At 44.5% G+C, this 11810-nt stretch overlaps 1 pseudogene; it reads right to left on the bottom strand.

Moving 5' to 3' along the window:
* Positions 1 to 2767: 2767 nt before the first annotated feature.
* On the bottom strand, positions 2768 to 9561 carry LOC139555339 (gap junction alpha-6 protein-like; annotated as a pseudogene).
* Positions 9562 to 11810: the final 2249 nt, after the last annotated feature.

Here is an 11810-nt window from a genome sequence, read left to right as displayed (position 1 = left end):
GAGAATTAAAGTAGCAGTTTAGGAGAATTAATGTAGCAAGTTAGGAGAATTCAAGTAGCAGGTTAGGATAATTAACCTAGCAGGTTAGGATAATTAAAGTAGCAGGTTAGGATAATTAACAGCAGGTTAGGAGAATGAACATACAGTGGGGAGAACAAGTATTTGACACACTGCCGATTTTGCAGGTTTTCCTACTTACAAAGCATGTAGAGGTCTGTAATTTTTATCAACTGTGAGAGACGGAATCTAAAACAAAAATCCAGAAAATCACATTGTATGATTTTTAAGTAATTAATTTGCATTTTATTGCATCCAACACTATTAACAAAATATGTATTTGTGTTTAGTGAGTCTGCCAGAGGCAGTAGGGACGACCAGGGATGTTCTCTTGATAAGTGTGTGAATTAGACCATTTTCCTGTCCTGCTAAGCATTCGAAATGTAACGAGTACTTTAGTTTGTCAGGGAAAACGTATGGAGTAAACAGTATAATATTTTCTTTAGGATTGTAGTTAAGTAAAAGTAAAAGTTGTCAAAAAATATAAAAAATAAAGTACAGATACCCCCCCCCAAAAAAAAGAACCGACTTAAGTAATACTTTAAAGTATTTTTTTTTACTTAAGTACTTTACACCACTGCAAAATACCATTCCATGAATGAGTCAACGTATGGAGTACACCCAGTCTGGTGATGAATACGTGTCCTTATCCTCATTGAGTTCTACTTGTTTGTGTCAGACCTACTGTAGGCCTGTGAATAGATAGGAATTGAATAGGTGATTAAATGAATAGAATCACTATTGTGATTCAAGGATCAAGATGTTTCATATTACAGGCTATAATTGCCAGGCTATTACTTGTATATTACTTGTATTAAAAACGATACTTAGCTTTAGTTGTCTGCCAATGAAGTGGGTAAATAAAGAGAATATAATCACCTAATTAAAAACAGATTTATTCAAATATAACCAATAAATATAAACAATGACAATCTCGATACAAAACAAAATTAAATATATATTATTTAAATACAAATACTCTTCACGTATTCGGTGATTTCCTTTCTTATTAATAGAATAACCAATTCAGCTGTACCGCTTACATTCATCAATGAATGAGAAAATTACTTTTTATTCACAGGGAATCACATGGAATCGAATTTAAATCATTCACAGGGAATCACATGGTATCACATTTAAATCATTCACAGGGAATCACATGGAATCAAATGTAAATCATTCATAGGGAATCAAATTCAAATAATTCACAGGGAATCAAATGTAAATCTTTCACAGGATATCAGACAGTTACTCTTTCCATACCTCTTCATACCACTCACCCTCCCTCTCTCCCTCCCTCCCTCCCTCTCTCCCTACACCCATCCCTCTCTCTTTTCCTCCCTCTCTCTTTCCCTCCCTGGCTCCCACCTCTTCCCACCTCCTCCCCCTTACTCCCCCCTCTAGCTGGACAGCTACATAGGGGACAGGCGTGTGTGTGTGTGTGTGTGTGTGTGCATGTGTGTGTATGTGTGTGTGGCCATTAGTCTCCAGGGAGTGAGGGTAGTCCAGAGAGCCCAGAACATTCCACTGGCCTTAGCGGAGCTCTGAGGTCACAGTAATCAGTTAAGGAACATGCTTAACAACACAGGCTATGCCCCCAAATGGTAGCCTATGGGGCCCTAGTGAAAAGTAGTGCACTATGTAGGGAATAGGGTTCTATAGGGCTCTGGTCTAAAGTAGTGCACTATATAGGGAATAGGGTTCCATTCGGGAAGTAGATATATTTACCCCTACTCTTTCTCACAAGACCCGACTGCACTGTTGGGGCCTGTAGGTTGTTTTCCCTGTGGAGGTCAAGCCAACTTTTTCCATTGTCACATCACATTCAGCCAGTGCATAGGCTTATCCCATTCCCATTGGAATAGAAGGTTTCCTAAAATCAAAAATGGCTGAGTTATACTACATCCTGTTCCTGTTCCGATTGTCCTCCTTTCCCGTTCTTAGTGTTCCATTCATCAATGGTCTTTGTTTAAACCTTGTTCCTGAGGACTTTAGTACATTTCCATTCTAATCAGCAACATCTAATACTAATCCACTACATTGTCCTTCAAGGCATGTGTTATACACTACAAACATGTGTTCTTATTCTTGTCCATGTTCTTGGAAACGTACTTCAAAGTTTAACCTACCCACAAAGCAGCTGTATTCGTCTTTAGTGGAACATGGCTCCTAGTCACAGAACCAAACGTCTCTGTTTTCCTCATACATAATGCGTTGTGTGTTTGTTGCTGTGTCCCTTCTGGGCACCCTTACTGTGTTTAGTTGCTGTGTCCCTTCTGGGCACCCTTACTGTGTTTAGTTGCTGTGTCCCTTCTCGGTACCCTTACTGTGTTTGTTGCTGTGTCCCCTCTGGGCACCCTTACTGTGTTTAGTTGCTGTGTCCCTTCTGGGCACCCTTACTGTGTTTAGTTGCTGTGTCCCTTCTGGGCAACATTACTGTGTTTGTTGCTGTGTCCCTTCTGGGCACCCTTACTGTGTTTAGTTGCTGTGTCCCTTCTGGGCACCCTTACTGTGTTTAGTTGCTGTGTCCCTTCTGGGCACCCTTACTGTGTTTAGTTGCTGTGTCCCTTCTGGGCACCCTTACTGTGTTTGTTGCTGTGTCCCTTCTGGGCACCCTTACTGTGTTTGTTGCTGTGTCCCTTCTGGGCACCCTTACTGTGTTTGTTGCTGTGTCCCTTCTCGGTACCCTTACTGTGTTTGTTGCTGTGTCCCTTCTGGGCACCCTTACTGTGTTTAGTTGCTGTGTCCCTTCTGGGCACCCTTACTGTGTTTGTTGCTGTGTCCCTTCTGGGCACCCTTACTGTGTTTGTTGCTGTGTCCCTTCTGGGCACCCTTACTGTGTTTAGTTGCTGTGTCCCTTCTGGGCACCCTTACTGTGTTTAGTTGCTGTGTCCCTTCTGGGCACCCTTACTGTGTTTGTTGCTGTGTCCTTTCTGGGCACCCTTACTGTGTTTGTTGCTGTGTCCCTTCTGGGCACCCTTACTGTGTTTGTTGCTGTGTGTGTATGTGTTGTGTGTCGTGTTGCTCTCCCTGAAGAGTGTGTTGTCCTCATAGCCCCCATATAGTTCAGATAACTGGGGAGCAGGTCACCATCAGGGTCCATCCCTGCTCCCGAAACCAGGTCCAGATAACTCTCACTGGGCTTGGTGTAGCTGGCCTCACCCAGGTCCAGATAACTCTCACTGGGTTTGGTGTAGCTGGCCTCACCCAGGTCCAGATAACTCTCACTGGGCTTGGTGTAGCTGGCCTCACCCAGGTCCAGATAACTCTCACTGGGCTTGGTGTAGCTGGCCTCCCTCATGGGTAAATGCAGATGGCCCTTCTCCTGGTAAGGCGAAGCTTGCTGCATCTCCATCTCCAGGCTTGGAGCACCAGGCCGGACTCAGACCCCAGCTATGCCAGGAAAGGTGTACTGCTCCTGGGCATAGCGCTTCTCCAGGTGATGGGTGATGGCCAGCTGGAGGAGGTGGAGGAGCTCTGCTATGTTGAGAAGGACAGAGACTCCAGCGATGGCCTGGGTGTAGATGGTGAAGATGGTCTTCTCCGTGGGTCTGGAGACGAAGCAGTCCACCGTGTGAGGACAGGGGTCCCGGACACACTCGAACCGGGCCGGGATCACGAAGCCGTAGAGGTACCATAGCCCCACGATGAAGCCGACCTCCAGGAGGACCTTGAGGAGGATGCTGGCGGCGTAGGCACAGAGGAGACGGCCCTTCAGCTTAGGAGCCTCTGGGAGAGCTTTCACCTCCTTCCTCCCTCCTTTCTCCTCCTCTAGTTCTTCTATCTCATCCCCCTTTCTCACCTCCCTCTTCTTCTCTTCATTCTTCTTTACTCCTCCCCTCTCTCGTCCCTCACCACCACCCTCCTCCGTTCTCTTCTTCTCCTCATCTTCCTCCTCCTTCGCAGCCCTCAAGGCCACATACCCAAAATAGAAAATAGTCGGCGTGGAAACAAAAATCACCTGGAGCACAAAATAGCGGTAATGTGATATGGGGAAAGCTTTGTCGTAACACACGGCGGTACATCCAGGTTGCTTGGTATTACAGACGAAGCTGTTCTGTTCGTCGTCCCAGGCTGACTCTGCGGCGGTGCCCAGGACCAGCATGCGGAACAGGAAGAGGACAGTGAGCCAGACACGGCCCACCCCGGTGCTATAACCCTGCCCCTCTTCCAACAGCTGCTCCAGGAAGGACCAGTCAGCTCTGGACATCCTCTGTAACCTGGGGGTAAGCACGTAAACACATGAAAATACACATATACAGCTCTCTCTCACAGACACACACTCTCTCTCATTCTCTCTTTCACACACACACACACACACACACACACACACACACACACACACACACACACACACACACACACACACACACACACACACACACACACACACACACACACACACACACACACACACACACACACACACACAAACACACAAACACTTTCTCTTTCTATGACACACTGGTGAAACATCTGTGAATACATGCTGGGAAAATGTGTGTTAATAAAACATATTATGTTTCTACATTATTATGTTTCTACATTATTATAACCTCTTTCTATTTTAAAACACTTTAAAGTTTTTTCAAACTCTGTTTGTGTCTTAACTGACATCTCGATGTGATTTGTCAGAACATGTTAGTTTGTCAGAACATGTTAGTTTGTCAGAACATGTTAGTTTGTCAGAACATGTTATTTTGTCAGAACATGTTATTTTGTCAGAACATGTTATTTTGTCAGAACATGTTAGTTTGTCAGAACATGTTATTTTGTCAGAACATGTTATTTTGTCAGAACATGTTATTTTGTCAGAACATGTTAGTTTGTCAGAACATGTTAGTTTGTCAGAACATATTATTTTGTCAGAACATGTGATTTGTCAGAACATGTTATTTTGTCAAAACATGTTATTTTGTCAGAACATGTTAGTTTGTCAGAACATGTTAGTTTGTCAGAACATGTTATTTTGTCAGAACATGTTATTTTGTCAAAACATATTATTTTGTCAGAACATGTTAGTTTGTCAGAACATGTTATTTTGTCAGAACATGTGATTTTGTCAGAACATGTTAGTTTGTCAGAACATGTTATTTTGTCAGAACATGTTATTTTGTAAGAACATCTAACTTGTAACTCTAAAGTTTTGTAGAACAATAGAAGGTTTTTACTAGAGATCATGTGAACACAACATAACACCCCTTAACCTTCTCTCTCCATGAGTTCACCACCCAACCCATTGTGGGTGTGTAGGGCATTTTCCACCTTCATGTTTTGGTCTTAAGGTCTGATATCATACAACGAAACTCCATGAATAGTATTCAAACACGTTATTTTAGGCTTTCTGTCTGCATCATATTAACCAACACAGCGGTTCAACATATGACTTTTATTAGTGTTATATCATATTGATTTGAATACAGCAGTGTTGCAGTTCCTGACAGACAAAAAAACGGTGCGCCTTGCACTTACTACCACACCCTGTTCAAAGATACTTAAACCTTTTGTTTTACCTATTCACCCTCTGAATGGCACACATACACAATCCAAGTCTCAAATTGTCTCAGGGCAACAACAAAAAATCCTAATTTAACCTGTCTCCTCCCCTTCATCTACACTGCTTGAAGTGGATTTAACAAGTGACATCAATAGGGGATCATAGCTTTCACCTGGATTCACCTGGTCAGTCTATGTCATGGAAAGAGCAGGTGTTCTTAATGTTTTGTAAACTCAGTGTACATTTATATTCCGGACTCTGACACTCGTTCTAATATTCCTATATTTTTTCACTCCTGTCTTTTTAGATTTGTGCATTTGGTCTTTAGATGATGTAGCTGACACATTAAATTGTGTCATTCCTAACTGCAGCAGGCTACAGGGAGAAAGGAACAGCCGGATAGGGGAAACGGCTCCATTCTAGCAGCAGGCTAGGGAGAAAGGAACAGCTGGATAGGGAAACGGGTCCATTCTAGCAGCAGGCTACAGGGAGAAAGGAACAGCTGGATAGGGAAACGGGTACCATTCTAGCAGCAGGCTACAGGGAGAAAGGAACAGCTGGATAGGGAAACGGCTCCATTCTAGCAGCAGGCTACAGGGAGAAAGGAACAGCTGGATGGGGAAACGGCTCCATTCTAGCAGCAGGCTACAGGGAGAAAGGAACAGCTGGATAGGGGAAACGGCTCCATTCTAGCAGCAGGCTACAGGGAGAAAGGAACAGCCGGATAGGGGAAACGGGTCCATTCTAGCAGCAGGCTACAGGGAGAAAGGAACAGCCGGATAGGGAAACGGGTCCATTCTAGCAGCAGGCTACAGGGAGAAAGGAACAGTCGGATGGGGAAACGGGTCCATTCTAGCAGCAGGCTACAGGGAGAAAGGAACAGCCGGATAGGGAAACGGGTCCATTCTAGCAGCAGGCTACAGGGAGAAAGGAACAGTCGGATGGGGAAACGGGTCCATTCTAGCAGCAGGCTACAGGGAGAAAGGAACAGCCGGATAGGGAAACGGGTCCATTCTAGCAGCAGGCTACAGGGTGAAAGGAACAGTCGGATGGGGAAACGGGTCCATTCTAGCAGCAGGCTACAGGGAGAAAGGAACAGCTGGATAGGGGAAACGGCTCCATTCTAGCAGCAGGCTACAGGGAGAAAGGAACAGCCGGATAGGGGAAACGGGTCCATTCTAGCAGCAGGCTACAGGGAGAAAGGAACAGCCGGATAGGGAAACGGGTCCATTCTAGCAGCAGGCTACAGGGAGAAAGGAACAGTCGGATGGGGAAACGGGTCCATTCTAGCATCAGGCTACAGGGAGAAAGGAACAGCCGGAGAGGGAAACGGGTCCATTCTAGCAGCAGGCTACAGGGAGAAAGGAACAGTCGGATGGGGAAACGGGTCCATTCTAGCAGCAGGCTACAGGGAGAAAGGAACAGTCGGATGGGGAAACGGGTCCATTCTAGCAGCAGGCTACAGGGAGAAAGGAACAGCCGGATAGGGAAACGGGTCCATTCTAGCAGCAGGCTACAGGGAGAAAGGAACAGCCGGATGGGGAAACGGGTCCATTCTAGCAGCAGGCTACAGGGAGAAAGGAACAGCTGGATAGGGAAACGGGTCCATTCTAGCAGCAGGCTACAGGGAGAAAGGAACAGCCGGATAGGGAAACGGGTCCATTCTAGCAGCAGGCTACAGGGAGAAAGGAACAGCCGGATAGGGGAAACGGCTCCATTCTAGCAGCAGGCTACAGGGAGAAAGGAACAGCTGGATGGGGAAACGGGTCCATTCTAGCAGCAGGCTACAGGAAAAAAGGAACAGCTGGATGGGGAAACGGCTCCATTCTAGCAGCAAGCTACAGGGAGAAAGGAACAGCTGGATGGGGAAACGGCTCCATTCTAGCAGCAGGCTACAGGGAGAAAGGAACAGTCGGATAGGGGAAACGGGTCCATTCTAGCAGCAGGCTACAGGGAGAAAGGAACAGTCGGATAGGGGAAACGGGTACCATTCTAGCAGCAGGCTACAGGGAGAAAGGAACAGCTGGATGGGGAAACGGCTCCATTCTAACAGCAGGCTATAGGGAGAAAGGAACAGCTGGATGGGGAAACGGGTACCATTCTAGCAGCAGGATACAGGGAGAAAGGAACAGCTGGATGGGGAAACGGCTCCATTCTAACAGCAGGCTATAGGGAGAAAGAAACAGCTGGATGGGGAAACGGCTACCATTCTAACAGCAGGCTACAGGGAGAAAGGAACAGCTGGATGGGGAAACGGCTCCATTCTAACAGCAGGCTACAGGGAGAAAGGAACAGCCGGATGGGGAAACGGCTCCATTCTAACAGCAGGCTACAGGGAGAAAGGAACACCTGGATGGGGAAACGGCTCCATTCTAACAGCAGGCTACAGGGAGAAAGGAACAGCTGGATGGGGAAACGGCTCCATTCTAACAGCAGGCTACAGGGAGAAAGGAACAGCCGGATGGGGAAACGGCTCCATTCTAACAGCAGGCTATAGGGAGAAAGGAACAGCTGGATGGGGAAACGGCTACCATTCTAACAGCAGGCTACAGGGAGAAAGGAACAGCTGGATGGGGAAACGGCTACCATTCTAACAGCAGGCTACAGGGAGAAAGGAACAGCCGGATAGGGGAAACGGGTAGAGTCGCACAAAATGGAAAATACGGTAGTGGATAAAGCTCGGACTGACACAGTTTCGTGTGTAAAACATCTAAAGACTTTCATCACTACACTGACACCATTTCTGTTTCTAAAAGGACGTATTTAAAAATAAATAAATGTAAACCTTTGTTCATATTTTTTCAGAGCCCCAGCACTGCACAACGAGGATGAGGGAGTGAATCGTTGATCCAATCAAATCAAATGTTATTGGTCGCATACACATATTTAACAGATGTTATTGGTCCATACACATATTTAACAGATGTTATTGGTCCATACACATATTTAACATATGTTATTGGTCAGACACATATTTAACAGATGTTATTGGTCCATACACATATTTAGCAGATGTTATTGCAGGTGTAGCGAAATGCTTGTTTTTTGGAAAGTTTCTCAAAAACGTGTCTGGACCCCTCTATAACATTCCATGTACATAAAAAAAATAAAATTGAGATTAGGTTGTAAAATATCTAACTTCTCCTTTAATAACAATGAGTTGAAACAATTCGGGAAAAAAAATGAACAGTGCAAGCACACAGTCCTATAGGCTATATATATATATATATAGGTAAGTGTATCACCGCATCTGCCCAGAGGTCTGGACCTCTATGGTACAGAAGGTCCATGAAGCAGTGTCCTGGCACCACAGGGTTGTTCCTGCCCTAGCTGGTTCCATCAATCACTACAGCAGTCATACCCCACTGGGGAAAAAACTGGTTGAATCGACGTTGTTTCCACGTCATTTTAATCCCCCCCCCCAAAATAAAAAAAATCTATGATGACTTTAAATCAACATGGAAAACTAATTGGATTTGCAAAAAGTCAACAACATAATGGTATTTCGTCGATTTTTTTCACCCTACTATAAATAACCTAAATCCAATGACCTGGTGAATAGTTCACGTTAGTTGTCAACTAGGGCGGCATGTAGCCTAGTGGTTAGGGCATTGGACTAGTAACCGAAAGGTTGCTGGATTGAATCCCCGAGCTGACAAGGTAAAAATCTGTTGTTCTGCCCCTGAACAAGGCAGTTAACCCACTGTTCCTAGGCCGTCATTGTAAATAAGAATTTGTTCTTAACTGATATGCTTAGTTAAATAAAGATAAAATAAACTCAGCCAAATGTAAATCAACACGGGAATCATGTGGTCACAATGTCATAAGAATACATAAAAAATACCCGTTTGGGATTAAAGCGCTGCATCCTTACCTATCAGTTGTAAAGTTTGGTTATTTTCTATGATGACTTGTCAGAGTACTCCGTAGACGGTGGGATGTGCGTTCTTTAACCAGCACTCTTGTCGGAATGAGTGGGGAGAAATTCCCAATGCATTTTATTGGCCTGCCCACAGGAACTCGGTCCAGGAAAGGGAATGGATGAATTCTGAAATATGTATCCGTTCACTGCGATGCTCACAGCCACCGAGCTCCGAGATGGACTGTCGATCGTGAAAGGGTTTATTTGTTGAACTACTCATCTTGAATAAGTGATTGGCCTTCAAGTTGATATCTTCAGCACTTATCTTATCAAAGTTGAGCAACAGGTATAGAAAGTGGTATAATCTGTGCTACTTAATTGACCAGTTGTCCGAAACCATAAAGGTTTGGGGAAAAAAAGCTTTCAAAACGGTCTGTTCAACAGTAGATTGGACACGTTGTATTTTCATCGAAGTTTGTTGATTTATTCAATTCCTAAGAAGTTAGAGTTAACAACTCGTTTCGTGAAATGTCCCGTAAATCCACACAATGGCGCCAGTCACCGCTTTTTCTAGGAAGATGACGCACCAGCGGAATGAGCTGTTTGTTCCATTAGTTTTGTTCAGTGAGCGGTGAATCCATCGATGCTGACATGGAAAAACACTAAATTAGTGCAGAAAATAGATCGATATCTTCAGACAGAGCCTAGGACGATGTTTGTTATTTTCTTTGGCTAAGATATCAGACGATCAAACCCCACCCCCGCGGAAATCGAATTAGCATAAGAAAACAATCCCCATAAAAATCAGTCAGTTTAAACTGGAGATATGTTTTTTTTGTTGCATTGGATGCTTCGCAATCCACCACATCCGCCTGTGTAACACTTCCGCATCCGCGGAGAAAGTTGACAGAGCTAGAGCGTGTTTGTCAGACCGTGAGACATCCCGAAAATCGGTATTCTCACAAAATCGTCTGTAGCGTCCGAACAATTTTGGTTACCCACTAATATGACCCATCTGTGTAAAGGTGAGACTCACAAACTCGTACACTTCGGTTGTTTTGCTCTAGGATGCCCAAAGTCCTCACCCGACTCGTCTGAAGGTCCTGATACCAGGACAAAAACATGTGGAAGTACTGCATATATGGAGAATGTTTAGTGACAAAAATAAGGGGTAAAATACACTACATTACCAAAAGTACACTACATTACCAAAAGTATGTGGACACCTGCTCGCCCAACATCTCATTCAAAAATCATGGGCAGTAATATGGAGTTGGTCCCCCCTTTGCTGCTCTAACAGCCTCTACTCTTCTAGGAAGGATTTCCACTAGATGTTGGAACATTGCTGCGGGGGGACTTGCTTCCATTCAGCCACAAGAGCATTAGTGAGAATCGGGCACTGATGTTGGCCTGGAAGCATGTCCTCGCATCATCTCATTGGCGTTCCAGGTTATCCCAAACTGTTGCCACGATTTTGAAAGCACAGAATTGTCTAGAATGTCATTGTATGCTGTAGCGTTAAGATTTCCCTTCACTGGAACTAAACTGAACCGGTGAAAAACAGCCCCAGACCATTATTCCTCCTCCACCAAACATGTGATAAACTGACTTGTTGGAAAGGTGGCATCCTATGGTGGCATCTCACTCAGCTCTTCAGTAAGACCATTCTACTGCCTATGTTTGTCTATGAAGATTGCATGGCTGTGTACTATATTTTATACACCTGTCAGCAAGGAGTGTGCCTCAAATAGCCAAATCCACTAATTTGAAATGGTGTCCACATACTTTTGTATACAGTTGAAGACGGAAGTTTTTATACACTTCGGTTGGAGTCATTAAAACTCGTTTTTCAACCACTCCACACATTTCTTGTGGACAAACATTCATTTTGGAAATGTCGGTTAGGACATATACTTTGTGCATGACACAAGTCATTTTTCCAAACATTGGTTTACAGACAGATTATTTCACATAAAATTCACTGTATCACAATTCCAGTGGGTCAGAAGTTTACATACACTATGTTGACTGTACCTTTAAACAGCTTGGAAAATTCCAGAAAATTACGTCATGGCTTTAGAAGCTTCTAATATGTACCTGTGGATGTATTTCAAGGCCTGCCTTCAAACTCAGTGTCTCTTTGCTTTGTCTCTTTGCCCCATTATGGGGAAATCAAAAGAAATCAGCCAAGACCTCAGAACAAAAATTCTAAACCTCAACAAGTCTGGTTCATCCTTGGGAGAAATTTCCAAACGCCTGAAGGCACCACGTCATCTGTACAAACAATGGTAAGCAAGTATAAATACCATGGGACCACGCAGCCGTCATACCGCTCAGGAAGGAGACGCGTTCTGTCTTCTAGAGGTGAACGTACTTTGGTGCGAAAAGTGTAAA

The sequence above is a fragment of the Salvelinus alpinus genome, chromosome 26, assembly GCF_045679555.1.
Source record: "Salvelinus alpinus chromosome 26, SLU_Salpinus.1, whole genome shotgun sequence".
In the NCBI taxonomy this organism is placed as follows: Eukaryota; Metazoa; Chordata; class Actinopteri; order Salmoniformes; family Salmonidae; genus Salvelinus; species Salvelinus alpinus.
Note: the sequence above shows the minus strand (reverse complement) of the source record. Positions and strands in the feature narration are given on the sequence as shown.